The sequence below is a fragment of the Danio rerio genome, chromosome 7 (genome assembly GCF_052040795.2).
Source record: "Danio rerio strain M-AB ecotype USA chromosome 7, GRCz13ab, whole genome shotgun sequence".
Taxonomy (NCBI): domain Eukaryota; kingdom Metazoa; phylum Chordata; class Actinopteri; order Cypriniformes; family Danionidae; genus Danio; species Danio rerio.
The window spans coordinates 23,513,670-23,529,721 of NC_141027.1; the positions used below are offsets into that span (position 1 = coordinate 23,513,670).

At 36.5% G+C, this 16,052-nt stretch overlaps 1 protein-coding gene across 13 annotated transcripts in view; it reads left to right on the forward strand.

Moving 5' to 3' along the window:
- The window catches only part of zgc:109889, a 48,449-nt gene that overhangs the window by 3,463 nt on the left and 28,934 nt on the right, over nucleotides 1-16,052 (forward strand).

Genomic DNA, 16,052 nt, shown 5'->3' on the forward strand with positions numbered 1-16,052 from the left:
CAGGAAATGTTGAAACAGTTTTTCCCTGGTTTTAATTTTTGGTTTTATTATTGAGGCATGCGAGGAATCATTTCAGAATTCGGGATAGTGGAAGTGTCACGGGTGGATGATGTCAAACTCTGTGGGAGTTTTCTTCCATGTTTGCTGCATCTTCATTGTCGTTAAGTCTGGCATTATGACAGCTAAGATCTTACAGTGTTACATGGGAGCCATGTTCATGCAGTCTGACATACTACAATCATTCAGGATTATAAAAATCGCACAGTGTAATCTGGCCTTTGGAGAGAAAAACAAAGACATAAGTTTAACGTTACTCTAAATAATTGACTTTGCCTGCGTATAAATCGAGGCTGAGCAATTAATCGAAGGCAATTTTTATGAGTACTTTGTGAATAACGTTGACTATCTTTTCTACTTATCAAAGAGCCATGTTTTCCTGATAAGATGTGCATGGTAATCACAGCTGTTGATTTATTCACATTTGTGACTTTACATTTGACTTATCGCTCTGCCCTATTGACCTTATTTTTCACTGCTGAAGTGCGCTTGTTTTTGCAATTGTTTTAGTACATCTGATTCGGCTGTTAATGGGAGAAATGACTAAACGACGGTCAAAACGATCAAACTACTTGCTCTACAAACAAGTGTGTTTATGGCTATACATAAGAAGTAGAATAACATAATATAGAAACATTAGTTTGCATCATGAAGAAGTCCAACAAGCTGTTTTAACGTATAGTAATCAATGGAAGGGAAAGAGACTGGAGGTCTCAAGCCAAAAAGATTCCAATGGTTGAGCCCACTCGTATATGAAGAATATGGTCAATACAAATGGTTCTAATTGAAAGAATGTAATGTTTGAATTAGCCATGCTATGTTGTTGACTAGTTGGGCTAGTAGTTTGCTGACTTTTTGAAATTTCATTACCATTGTTTGATTTGAGCACTCTTCTTGAATATACATTTTACTGGGATATATACAGTATCAGTGTTTGTGTGTTTTCATATCTGGGGTTTCACTGTCTTGACCTGTATTACCTGGTTAGGCAACACTTCGGAAGAAACTGAAGTTTTTGTCCTAGATTCCAATAGAAATGGTTATGTCGGAGTTTCAGCGCAGGTCAGAAATTTCCACTTTACTCGACATTTTTCTCAGTTGTTTTTCTTACCTGTAAGTCAGTTCATTCTATTGTCTGTATTCACTCAGCAGGCAACCTGTCCCCTCCGCTGTGTTTGTGTACAAATGAAAAGCAATCCCTGTGTAAAAGTGCTGTTTGCTGCTATTTTGCCTTTGCCTTTTGTTACCCGCCACCAAAAAAGGAAAATGCAAGCATGGCCTGTCTATTGAGCTCATCGAAAAGGCCTTTCCAGGTCACACTACATATCAGGATACTAGACAGCTGGACTAAACCAGTACCTTTCTCATTTTCTCTCTGCCATTCATTTTAGTTGGCAACACTGTTTTTGAGTCATTCACTTCCAGTTTCCAGTAAACAAACCCAAAAACAACCACATACACACTCAATCACAGCCTGGTTTACTGGCATGCTTACTCAGCAATATTAGGCAGCCGTTGGGCAGGATCGATGCTGTGTTGTTGTCACTGCACTTACTTTACATGAGTGTCACGGTGGTCATCATCGATGCTTCAAATCAATCCACTGCTGCACTATGTCATCAGTCTTAGCCTGGTTGGTCTGGATGCTGCCAGGGAGGGAGTTAATGAGTTCATAGAGTTTACAGTATGTACTATAAAGTTTCAGTATCGACAACCATATTTAAAAATGGGTCCTAATCCTTTAGATTTATTGTTTTGTGTGTGCAGAAACCTCAAGACATTGCCAAAGCTGTGATAACTGGCACTGGGATTTGATGTTTTGGTATCTTGTGCTTTTTGTTTTTAATTTTCTTGACCAAATTAATGTCAAAGTGGCATTTGCGTCATGGTCAATGATTTTAACTAAACCTAACCATGTTTTGAAGGCCACTTCTCAGAGTTCACTTTTAAAATGTTGCCATGTCCTGTCCACTCATTTTAAGCATTACAAGCACTTTGGCTATTTAGGATAAAAGGCAATCTCAATATTTTGGTAAATATTTGGGGGTCTATTTATAATGGACTTTTACATTTATTATAGACATGTAAGTGTATTTGCAGTTTTTTTTTTTTCTAGAAAGTTTTTACTAATGAGTAGAGCTGTATCTCAGTTCCTGTGATTTTCTTGCACCGCACATAGAATGAGAGTTACATTGACATGCTTTTAGATAAAATTTTAAAATGTAATTTCACTACCAGCAAATTTCAGTAATTAATTTGGTTGTTGAATATATTTATGTTTGCAATCAGAAGCAAGATTTCAGGGGAAAAAAAAACAAGCTATACCTGTACTTCTACTCGGTGGATGTGAAAATTGGCAGCCAGTCCATGTAGTCATATGTAAATATATATTTTTGTTATTATTGAGAAAGTAACCGAATGATGAGTTAACCCAGAATCAGTCTAATTGAACAGTACTTAATCAAATAGTCAATTAGACAAGCTACCAACTCAATTAAGAAAATCCTTCGTGCTTGTTGCTGTTTTTATTTTAAAGTTGTAATCTGCAGATGCAGATCATTTATTACAAACTGTAACACATCCCCCTGAAACAAACAATAGACTTGGTTATCTATCAATTGGTTGCTCTTTGATTGGATGGATGCACATCTGAATGTGATTCGCATTCACATCAGATTCAAAGTCAGGATAAAAATACTGAGAATTGCTTTCTAAAAGTTAGCAAAAAGAAGTCCGTTTCACCAAAAGATGTAATTAGTAACTTATGCACGCATGATTCATTAAGAATTTTAGCAATAACGTGTATTTAGAGGGTGATGCGGTGGTGCAGTAGGTAGTGCTGTCGCCTCACAGAAGGTTGCTGATTCGAGCCTTGGCTGGGTCTGTTTCTGTGTGGAGTTTGTATGTTCTCCCCACGTTCACTTGGGTTTCCTCTGGGTGCTTTGGTTTCTCCCACATCCCAAAGACATGCTGTATAGGTGAATTGGTTAGGCTAAATTGTCCGTATTGTATGTATGTGTGAATAATTGTGTATAGATGTTGCCCAGAGATGGGTTGCAAGGGCATCCGCTGCATAAAACATATGCTGGATAAGTTGGCGGTTCATTCCGCTGTGGCAACCCCAGATTAATAAAGGGACTAAGCCGAAAGCAAAATGAATGAATTAATGAATATATTTAGAAAGAAGATAATACTATGAGATTTTTCATTTAAGCCTATTTTTTTAGATAAAAGCTGTTGTTTAAGTCTCAAACTAAACTTTCTTCTGGTCTGGATCTTTTCTGGGTTGTGGCTTTCAACTATCTCCATTCACCCCACAGCCATATTTCACTCTCCACTAAACCCGTCGTTTACTCTCCAGACACCCCAGTTTCATTCTCCTGTTAGCCTGCCCCATTTACACAGATGAAGGACCCATCCATATCCTAAAAAAGCTACTGGAACTCCAGATACAAAGCAGGTCGCAGATCACAGCAGCACTCAAAGCACTGGCTTCAGGGAATGACCCCCTTTCCTCCAGGCCGTATCCAGCCAGGGGTTTGTGCACTGGGGCACGGGGACTTCAGGTCACATGGTCGCCTGGCTGATTTGTTCCAATTGTGCTGAATGCAGCACATTTAATTGTGTGTGACGGAGTGAGAAGAGTTCATGAGAGGGAGAGCAGAGAGAGAGAGCGTTATTAACCCTCAAGCCCATGCTAGTTTAACAAATATACTCTTATTTAATGCTACTGTTTGGGCTTTTCTGAAACCACAGGGAGTCATATCTAACATTCCTTTTTTTCATCTCGCATTACAGCAGTGTCATTCATAACAAGAAAGAATCTTCTGATCCACTGTCCACATGATGTGGCCACAGCCTTTTGATTCATTGACATTAACTGTGTCTAGAGAGAACATGCAAACTCCAGAAAGAAACGCCAACCGACTCAGCCGAAGCTCGAACCAGCGACCTTCTTGCTGTGAGGCGAACGTGCTACCCACTTTGCCACTTAATAGCTTTTTGTTGCAGATACGTGAAACAAACTTTACAAAGAAGACCTTACACAAATGAGGTTTTCTGTGAAAGCCTGTAGAGTTGTTTTTTATGTGACATTGTAATGTTTACACCCTCCCAAGAGCCTCTTCTCTGTTTTAAGGTAAATGAAACAAATTGTTAACCATGTTACAATTATTTGAGGATGATTAGGCAACTCTGATGGAGAGAGGCCTGTGGGCCAGGATGCCGGGAACACAATCCTACCCTTTATTAAGGTCATCCTGATATTTTTAACAATCACAGAGTCAGGACCTCTGTTTAAAAGCTTATCCGAAAGTCTGTGCTCACTGGCAGTAAATAATCTCTGTCACTTTACTGCAATGTTAGGATCCACAAAGGCCACAGCTTGAGCACTTCCTGCTGGCTTCATTTATACCCCCTGAGAAAGGTGTAACGGAGGTTGGAGCTAGCTCCAAATGGGCTGGTCAGCCCCAAGTAGGTGGGACTTGAGCTCCAAGTGGGCTGTATAAACCTCCTGAAGTCTTGTACAGGACCAACTTGTGTTTTTTTGAATGTCTGCATCTAGGGCTTGGCAATAAAATCGATTTCAGTATTTATTGACCGAACACCATTGTCAATATTGATAATAAAAAAAGTTCAGTATGAAGAAGTTTTCCAGGTACATCTAGTTGAAATATATCCATAAACTTGTATCCAAGCTGCAGCAATTATTTGTTCGTTAGTCATCAACTGAGAAAACGGTCACCTAGTTACGAGAGATGCCACAGAAAATTGTGAAAAAAAACCACACTCGCTTGTCACTTCAGCTCAGAATAACAACACATGCAAAAATGAGGGCCGTATAGCAGCAGTGAGGAGATTGTAAACAAAAAAGGATGTCTCCAGAGTGGCTTTTTGGTTTCTTTTCTTGTGCCTCCCAGCCACTAGCTCCCCATCTGAAAGATTTTTAGCATAGTTGGTAATATAGTCATTCAACTTCACAATTTGTAATGTTCCCCATGTATTTGAATAGTGATGGCTGGTTCCTTTAATTGAAAGCTCAGATTTGAGTATCATAATTTGTTTTGTTTACATGGTTTGAGGTTTACTGTATCATTAATATTGACAGCTTGCAGATTTTAATCTACCTTTACCATTGCACACACTTTGTAACATTTTATTTATCAAGCTTAAGGGTCTTAAGAGGTCAGATATTTTGTTTAAATATTTTTGTTTTAATTAATAAAACGATTTGCCTTAGTAATATTATTGTTAAAAAATATTCAATAATAATTTGATATTGAATGAAATGAAGCATAATATCGTAATTTTTATTTTTATTTTTTGCAATATTGCTCAGCCCTATCTGCATCTACTCCAACCTCACAGTAACCTGTCGTGTTTACTAATGTCTACACCTACACCTACCAAACCCTAAATCCAACCTCACAGTAATGCCGAGTTCAGACTGCATGATTTTCAAACTAGTCGTGTCACAGATGTTTTCACACTGCATGACTATCTGGGCTAGCGTTTCGTCGCTGCTTTGTTTACACTGCAAGATGGTTCGGCGACATGGACATTCACATTGCATGACTTAGGGAGAATTGCAGACAACTTCGTCCAAACTACATCTCACAGCCAAAAACATGTAGTATATCTTTTGTTATTAACTACATAATGAGAAAGAAGCCTTTAATGGGGTAGAACATGTACATGTTTGCTCACCTGGGTTTAAAGGGAATTAGCCATTTCTCCTCAACGTTGATAATAAACTAATTTCTTTCTGTATGAAACGTCAAACAGACACGGTTGCTCCTGAGTCCTGTCAAACCTCCACTAGTTTTTCCTCCATTTCGTGGGTCCAAATAAACCGAAAAAGAGCGCTTTTAACTTCTCCCCCAGCCTCCCGCTGGCCTGCAGCAGGTACACACACGCACACACAAGTGAAAGCTGCTCTCTCATTGGCTGTAGGCGATCGCTGATGTTATTTTCAGTCAAAACTCAATTCACACGGCATGATTTGAATCGCCGACAGCTCCAGATATTTAGCACGCCAAATATCTCACAGGCATCAGTGACTCATCGGCGATTCTTTCAGATCGCGTCTTTGATCGTTCATACTGTGTGATTGTCACTCACGTGCACGAGCAGCGATTTGCCTGTGATTTCAGGCATTTGTCGGCGATTTCTCAAAACCTGTCGGCGAGCCAAAATCGGGGCTAAAATCACGCAGTCTGAACTAGGCATAACCTGTTGTGTTTCATTAATGTCTGTTACGCCTGCACCATCCCTAAACCCAGCCTTCTTTTGGTCAGCCTTCCACTTGGAGCTTCTAACCAAGCACAACCCATAGCTTCAGTGGGCGACCATGAGCATATAGTGTGTGTGGGTTTGTTGAATCATGAATAATGTTTAATCTCCTGTATATTATGTGTGCATGAGTGATAGCAAGTTGCCAGCTGCAGATCACTAAACGACCATTTGGGGCGCTAATAACAACTGTAATTCTACATACAGCACTTTTTAATAAAACTAGGCTGAAATATAACAATTATTTACAAGTAGGGATCATGAAGGGATTTAAATTGTAGTTAATTTGAAATAAATAATAATAATACAAGTGACAAATGCACATAAAATACAAAATCTTAAAATGTCTCTAGAAAGAAACTGATCTAAAAGCTATTTAATAAAAAATGCATACTATATAAAACAACACTGTTCTTGATTTTGACAGGGATAATGTGCAGCATTTGCTCTGTCTGTCTAACTATCTTGTCTGTCCAAGTGTTTGGCTCTTCTTTTTTGATCAAGCAACAATCAGGAGGCATGAAAAGAAACCATGGCAACACTTCCTCTCAGTCTGCACTAATGACACTCTTGTTCTGTATTCTGAGCAGCTCTGAATATTTGGAGAACAGAATGTAATCGTATTTCCTTATTTTTTTTTGTTTGGTGGCTTTGGTTGGGGGTTGATCAGCACAGATCCCAGAGCGCACAGCCTTGATCCCGACATTAAAGAGGTGAAGGGAAGCCAGTGGGAAGGGGGGCAGGGGGAGATCAGGGGCTCTGGAATCTGAGCTGCACAAAAACACGTCTGCTCATCAGATCAACCTGCAAATGCAGCTCTGCTGTTTAAGCTCATTTTGATTTGACATTTACAACATTTTTTTCCTCCTGTTGCTGGGAAAAGAGAAGGGGATCAGAAATGTGTAAAGTATTTATAGAACGTTGTCAGTTTTGTGTGCATGTGCACAAATAAGAAGTCTGAAATTGTTGATGGAGGTAGCGAAATTCAATGTTTATTTACCTATGACTCCAATTCAACATTTGAATAATGTACATACACTCAACAGCCACTTTATTAGGTACGCCTTACTAGTACCGGATTTGGACCCTCTCTTGCCTTCAGAACTGCCTTTATCATTCATGGCATGCCATGTGTAGGTCTACTGATTTCTATAAATAATTCTATTCTACTTGTAATAATTCTGATGTTGAATTATGTTTGAGATATAGGCCTATGATTGCAGTCTGTCATTGACAACATTATTAGACTATTTTATTCACTGGTAAAATCAACATTATATAGGCTAGAGTAGTTATACTGACACTGTAAACATTTATTTTCATGCACAACTGTGTGCTCACTATGAAAAAAAAAAACATATCAAATGCTTGTCGCGATCATAACTCTTAAAAGCGAGATGATTATTTAAATGATGTGCTCTCTTTCGGTTTCATTTTCACTGCTAAGTGCTGTTCATACTTCGTGTGTGGCTCTCAAACGATCACTCTGTGCCACAAACTGAATATTATTTACAACTTTATTACCTGTTACTCACAGCCTATGCAGGTTCTGTTCACTAAGGTAGACGTGCGCGCATCTATCATTAAGTAGGGCACGCCCCCGCCTTCTGTGGTAACAGCTCACGGTCAGCAGCTCACGTCACGTGTGATTTCCCGGCTGCGAATACAGCATTACAGTATATGAAGACAAAAATGACATTTTTTAGGTGAATTATACCTTATAAATACAGTAAGTGACTCTTTCAACGTCATTTGGAGGTGTCCATGTCGCTGAGCAATGTATGTGAAGCAATAAAAAGACTCGTGCAGCCGCCTTTGCTTCTCTCCTGAACTTGAAAATATAATTGGCAGAATCGTAGAAATGCCGGATTAAGATTGTCTAGGGGGTCAAATCGATATCGCAATCTTTTTTCGATTAATTGTGCAGCTCTAGTTGAAACAATGCTAAATTGGTACTTATGGGCCCAAAGTGTGCCATGAATTATCCCCCACATCATTACACCACCAGCCTGAAGCATGGATCCAAGGCAGGGATGGACCCATGCTTTCATGTTGTTGACGCCAAATTCTGACCCTACCCTCCGAATGTCTCAGCAGAAATCGAGACTTATCAGACCGGGCAACGTTTTTCCAATCTTCTATTGTCAAATTTTGGTGAGCCTGTGCGAACTGTAGCTTCAGTTTCCTGTTTTTAGCTGATGGGAGTGGCACCCAGTAGGCCTTTGCGATTTGGCGAAAATATCTAATTGGGATGTATGTGTTTTTTGTGTTTTTTTTTGTTTTTTTTTTAAACAGCTCTTAAAAATGACCTGTTTTTATTCTGTGTCTATGTTTGAAACCAAAATATGTTCATATTACCAATGCTGTTTCTCTTTGATATTCATATGTCTGGTAATGCTTCTGGTAATGCTTCTGAAGCAGCATAAACACTCTTGTTCATGCTTTCCTGTTTGTTTTCTTTTAAAAAACATTTTATTTTGGTGTTCCGCATAGTTCAATTGCGCAATTTTGATTGTATGTAAGACTGTCACACACAGATGGTAGTCATGCATTTGCTCTGGGCGGTAGAAATAAAAAGAATACATATACATTTCATATCGCAGACTCTTGCGATTGGCTAATTGCAATGTTTCAAATTGCGATACGATTTTGATTAATCACACAGCCCTGGTACTCGGTGTAGTCTTCTGCTGCTGTAGCCCATCCGCCATGTGATGAACGTTCAGAAATGCTCTTCTGCATACCTCGGTTGTAACGAGCGGTTATTTGAGTTTCTGTCGCCTTTCTATCAGCTTAAACCAGTCTGGCCATTCTCCTCTGACCTCTGGCATTAACAAGGCATTTGCACCCACAGAACTGGATATTTTCTCTTTTTCGGACCATTCTCTGTAAACCCTAGAGTGGTTGTGCATATGAATTCGAGTATATCAGCAGTTTCTGAAATACTCAGACCCGCCTGTCTGGCACCAACAACCATGCCACATTCAAAGTCATTTAAACCATTTTTCTTCCCCATTCTGATGCTCTTTTTGAGCTGTAGCAGATTGTCTTGACCATGTCTACATGCCAAAATACATTGAGTTGCTGCCATGACTGATTAGAAATTTGCATTAACAGGTGTACCTAATAAAGTGGCCGGTAAGTGTACGTTTTAAGAGTAAAAATATTAAGTCTATGAATGTAGAGCTATGGCAAAAAATAGATTCTGAATTGATTCTGAGATATTGAAACGCATTGCTATGCTCTCTTGAATAGATTCTGAGCTTAGTTTTGAACATGAGGTTAGCTTTCTCTGTTGGGTTGTTAACCCTAATCAGTTTGGAAATGCTTTATTTAATTCCAAGAGTGTTCATACTAGGGCTGTGCAATATATTGTTTCATCATCAGTATAGAAATTGTGCGCATCTGCAATAGTAACATCGCAGGATCTGCAACGTTAAGTCTGGATTATAACTAACAGTTCAGAACATGTCATTTGTGGAGTTAAATCATAAAAGCTTTAACAATGGTTAATTGTATTTATTTATTTGTGCAATGAAGATTATAGTTTTATTTTACTTTTGATTTATACAAATACAATAATGACTGTTTCATTTCATAAGTATCTTTGCTCTATTGTATGTATGTATGTATGTATGTATGTGTGTATGTATGTATTATTGTGATTTGTTATGCAGATGCAATCCCTTGCAGAATGATCCCAGTCAGTCCAAACAGTGCTATTCACTTAATATGGTGAAGTTGTATTCATATCGGAAATATATTTCAGAAAATCAAAATATGAAAATTTTATTTTCTCCAATATCGTGCTGCAGCCAGTTCATATTGAGCTGTGTTTACATTAATCTTGTAATGTAAAAGCGTACTAAAGCCCAGCTTTAAAATGATAAACAATTGGAGCAAATCAGACTGCATGGGCATGATTCCCATGTCACACTATAAGACCTCAAGTTTCAAGTTTGTCAGACTGAACAATAAAATATGCGTCTAACACAGTCAAACTCACCCAGAGTTTGACGTCATCCATCCGTCACACATTTACTACCCCACATTCTGTAAAATACACTGTAAACAAAATCTGTTATTTAATGGGAAAAAAATAAATTCACCATAAAATAACGTTAAATTACAGAAATTTGCAGTAAAATAACAAGTTAAATTACAGAAATTTTCAGTAAAATAACATACGTTAAATTACAGAAATTTATAGTAAAATAACAAGTTAAATTACAGAAATTTTCAGTAAAATAACAAGTTAAATTACAGAAATTTACAGTAAAATAACAGAAGTTAAATTACAGAAATTTTCAGTAAAATAACATACGTTAAATTACAGAAATTTATAGTAAAATAACAAGTTAAATTACAGGAAATTTTCAGTAAAATAACAGACGTAAATTACAGAAATTTACAGTAAAATAACAGAAGTTAAATTACATAAATTTACTGTAAAATAACAGACAAAAATTTATTAACAAAATATATATTTTTTATGGTAAATTTCTATAATTTAACAGATGTTATTTAAAAATTACCTAGAGTATCACCTGCTGTTAAAACCTCTGAGGATGGAGAGAGACTGTGATTGTTCTCATTATCACCAGGATTTTACTGTCATGAAAAACCTGGAAAAGTCATGGCGTTTTGTGGGTGGTAAAGGTGGCCAGTTTGCTTTGTAGTACTATTCTAAGTCCAGTAAAGACACAAGCCAGTGTTTTTAAAATAAGTCTTCTTATTTTTCAAAACCTTTGGCAAATTTATAGATGCAGAAATAATCTATTATAATAATATAATGTTAAATATGTATTCAAAATCGACATCTTTTTGGTTTCACTTTATGGCTTTTAGATATTTTCACTTTGCTGTCACAGGAATAATAACATATAAAATATCTGAAATATAATAAATATTAGAAATATATATAATTTTCTAGAAGTATTTACCATGTTTCCTATAATAAAAGCAGCCTTGATTAGCAGAAGCTTCTTTAAAAACATTTACAAATCTTACCAGCTCCAACTTTTCTACTGTAAACTGGTAGAATCTCTCTGATGTAACAAATTAGATTAAAACCTATTCAGAGAATTAACTTCATTGGTAATGATATGATGTGTGATATTTTGCAAGCAGACCGCAGGCACTTTGCTCACAGTGGGAGATGAGTGTTTGATAGCATTACATTGACTTTTAAACGCATGCCTGGTGAGAGGGAGAGCTGGTCCTTTAATTCCATTATAAATGCCGTCTGTTTCACACCGAGCAGTTGCCCGTGCACGGGCGCAAACGTAATAAATGACACTGACGCACATTAAAAGCCACCCTTCGACCTACACATCCACAAAAGATTTAATGTCATGTAAACAGAGACGACACACTCAACCACTCATGCTGATGTACTGCTCCTAATCAGATGATTGTGGATGAGTGTTCAGCAAATGAGGTGAGCCACATATCCTCATCACTTTTAGTATTTACATCACACATTACTGCTTTTTTATCCCCCACATGCATTACAGCAACATTAATTCACCCTCCGTAAGGTCTCTGACCTCGTTTTTTTGTCAAAAAGAGATGATCAGTTTCAGACATGGCTGAGATAGTCATTAAATAAATAACTAAATGAATGATAAGTGAACGTGTGTTGGGATTTTTCTGATGTCAGAGGGCGGGGTTGATGAAAGTGGGTGTGGCTCTGCTGCATTCTTGTCATCCTGCTGAAATGTATGCTAGAGGATTCTTGCTGCACCATTTTTCACTTCTCGCTCTCTAATTCAATCCTCCCTCAGAAGCCGTTTCAGTGTTGTTTCCATGGCAACAACACCAAGGCCCCTCCTGGTGAGGTGGCACACTGTTTGGCTTTCTCTTTGCTTTCATTCACTGAATTTCTGTTTTTTTTTCTCAGAATTCTCTTATTTTGATATTTAAAGTATTATATTATTATGCATAATATAGATACTATATAGATTATATATTTTAGAAGTGCATCAATTCTGAGATTTTCACAATTTTTAACACCTGATGGCGCTCTAGGCTAGTTTTATAACCACCCTCTTAAGGCTGATTTATAGTTCTGCAATAAGTGATTGGTGTGACCCATGGTACAATCCTTGTGTGTAGTTTTGAATTTATACTTCTGCGTAAGGTTTTTGTTGCTCTGCAATAACACTTCCAAAACGCTAGCTGGCGGTAGGTTTTTTTTTGTTTCTCTGTCTCGTTTCTTCACGGGTGTTTTTTTTTTTCTGAACACTACAAGTAGCTAAAACCTGCTCATTCAGCGTTGGGAACATGAGGTAAACGCAAAGCAAAAGTTCCCATCTGGAGATCCTTAACAGGGCGCTCAACACTTGTAAACCATCACTCCAACGGGCTCCCGGCTCTCAGCACCGCCCACGCTTGTCACTGCTACCAAGCGACCAATCACAGACCTTGCGCTATGCAGAAGTATAAGTCAGCCTTTTCCTGCAAAAAACTAATAGGAAGAGTGCATCTGCATCAATGTAAGTTATGTAAGTTGGCTTTTATGTCACAATAGTAATGTAAACACAGCTCACTTTGAACACTGTTGTAATTTATTAATATATGTTTTAGGTTCAGGTGGTATGTGTAAGGAATTGGATGCAAGAAGAGTATGGCTGCTTGTAAAGTATACAGCGCCATCTACTGTGAAAAACTAAGCTCAAAATCCATTCAAGAAAGAATAGTGTTGCATTTTGAATATCTCAGAATTAATGCAGAATCAATTTTTTCGAAAGTTTTCACCACAGGCCTATTTTTGTTTGTCAGTCTGTTTTTTTTTTTTTTTCACTTTGTTACTTTCTATGTTTCAAAACATTCCAATATAGTTATTCATTTTTAATTGTTGTGGTTAAGTAACCAATAGCTAAATGAAAATAAGAAATGTTACCCACCAAATAAAATAAGTTAAGTGTTTACTTTTATATATTCTGTAATTTCCCGTAGGAAACGTTTTTCGTTTTAATTGCTTGAGTTTTAGTTAGTTTCTTGTTCTGAATTACATTAATTCCAATATATTTTTTTATAACTATAAGTTTTTGAATGGACAATTAACAGTTTTGTCTTACATTCACGCTTTACCAGGCATAACGCTACAATGTTAAATTAAATATCATATTGCTTAACCACATGTAAAGGACATTTTTACTGCAGAATTAATCCCAACAGGTTTATAATAGAAGTTTTTACTAACTGATTCAAAGATCATTTTATTATATTTTATTAAGCATCAAACATTTTCTGATTGGCTGAGATTCATGTAAAGTGAATGCAACACTGTATGTAGTTGTTGTTTTTATTTTTTTTTGTATCATGTCAGGTTAGGATGTGCTGTTCTTGGCATCAGTTTCTTTGTCTCAAATTCTACATCTATTAAATTAAGCAGCTTATTTGGGAATCGTTGATGTATCCCAAGTCAGCTGCATGCACAAACTGCTAACAATTCTGGGTTGTTTTCTTTGGTTTAAATTTAAACTAATCTAACCATTAATTTGAAAAATAGATTAAAAAAAAAAAATCTAAATTGTTTACCCATTTTTACATAATTGTTGTATATTTTGGTTTAAACAGCTCACCATTCACCATTCCACGTTCCAGAACAAGGCTCTGTCAACATCAAGGTCTTTGATTCCCAGTGACATTACTGATAAAATGCATATCATGAATTCTTTGAAAATTGGTTACCTGCGGGGTAAATGTGTGTCGAATACATAAATGGTTCTTACATTCAGCCATGATGAACTGTCCAGTGTTTTTGCTGTCTGATGTGTTCTTTTGATTTTCCCAAAACACACAGACAGATATTCTCTCTCTCTCTCTCTCTCTCTCTCTCTCTCTCTCTCTCCGTTCACTCATGCTTTTATTACTTACACTTCACAGTCCAGCCGAGTGCTCAAGGGAGAGAGGATTACAGGCCTGTGTCTCTGCTGTTTCACTCATCTCTACTGCTTTATTCATGAGCAGACAGAGACTCAAGGAAGACAGATTGAAAGAGAGAGTGAATTTTTCATTGCAGTGCGATCTGTTATTGAACTGGTGTGTAATTGTTATGATGGTGAGAGAGAGATCGAGCTCGCATTTGGTGAACAACTGAGAAAGAATTCTTAGATTAGAAAAACACTGCCGGTCTAAATGCCTCACCTCACTGACAAAGAAAAATACATCTAGTCTGTTTTGTTTCTATAATTATGAAATATTCCGATGGTAGGATGCTATATATAATGTAGTGATTAATTAGAAAAAGAGTGGAGGTTATAAAGTTTTAAAGTATTTTTTATAGAGATAGAGAGTGAAAGTGAGGATTTGGGGGAAGAAAACTTTGTATTGCAGTGGAATATTTCATAGAGTGGTGTTTATTAAATGGTGAATAATGCATTTAGAAAAACTAAAGACTTAAAAAAAGCCTCTTCTTATGAGATTAGTCGCATTACAAATGTTAAGCATCTAATTGTTTTACAGACAGTTTTGTAATATTGTATAGAATGCCAAAATGGTATATATATATATATATATATATATATATATATATATATATATATATATATATATATATATATATATATATATATATATATATATATACACACACACACACACACACACACACAATATAAATGGTATATCATTTTCATCATATCATTCATTCATTTTCTTGTCGTCTTAGTCCCTTTTAAGAAGCCACCACTACAGGCTTTAGTGTCACATGATGCTTTTGGAAACATTTTTTTATTATTAACTCGTAAAATTGTTGTGCTGCTTAAAATATTTGAGAAAACCTGTATGCTTTCTATTTCAAGGATTATTTATTGAATTGTGTTCAAAGTAACATTATATATTCTTTTCAATACAAATCCTTCATAACATTCTTGACTGTCGATTTTGACCAATTTACTTCAAAATACTTTCTCTTCAAAAACAACACAAATACTGAATGGTATGGCAGTGTAGGTTTGTTGATATTTTCTGTGGAGTCAATCTAGAGCCATATATACTTGCAAAATAAAAGAAAGTTTGCAAACAAAAAAATTAAGTATTGAGCAAAATAATTAAATGCATAAATGCAAATCTCCAAAAATCACAAAGTGAAAATTAATTTTTGAAAAAATATAAATTAATTTTGCTAACAAAAATTAAAAACTGCAAAGAGAAAATAAAGTTTTGGAAAATAAAAATGAAATTTGCAATCAAAAAAAGAACTGCAAATAAAAAAGCAGTGCAAAAAAAAAAAACTAAAATGTTTACAATTAAAAAAAAGAAACTATTTATTTGCAATACATTCTTTATACTGCCTTTACAAAACCCGTCCAGTCAATTGCAATGCAGATTTGCATTTATTTATTGATTTTTGCTAAATCCTTTTATTTTGCAAATATACATGGCCCTAGATTTAAGATTGCATTTTGCTTTTCAGACCAACATTAATAGGCACACATGAATTCAGAAACACACACACACACACACACACACACACACACACACACACACACACACGTGACATGACAACAGTGCTCTTTTTTTTGTCCCATTAGCAGCAAACTCGTTCACTTTAGTTGCAAGGTGAAGTTGACTGTGAGCCCAGGTTACTGAACCATTGCGCTTGCATTAGACTGTGTGATGCCAGTGCAGTGCCTGTCTTTATTAGAGTCTGTTTGTGGTCATCAGTGCTCTGTAAACAACAGCAGACCAGTAGG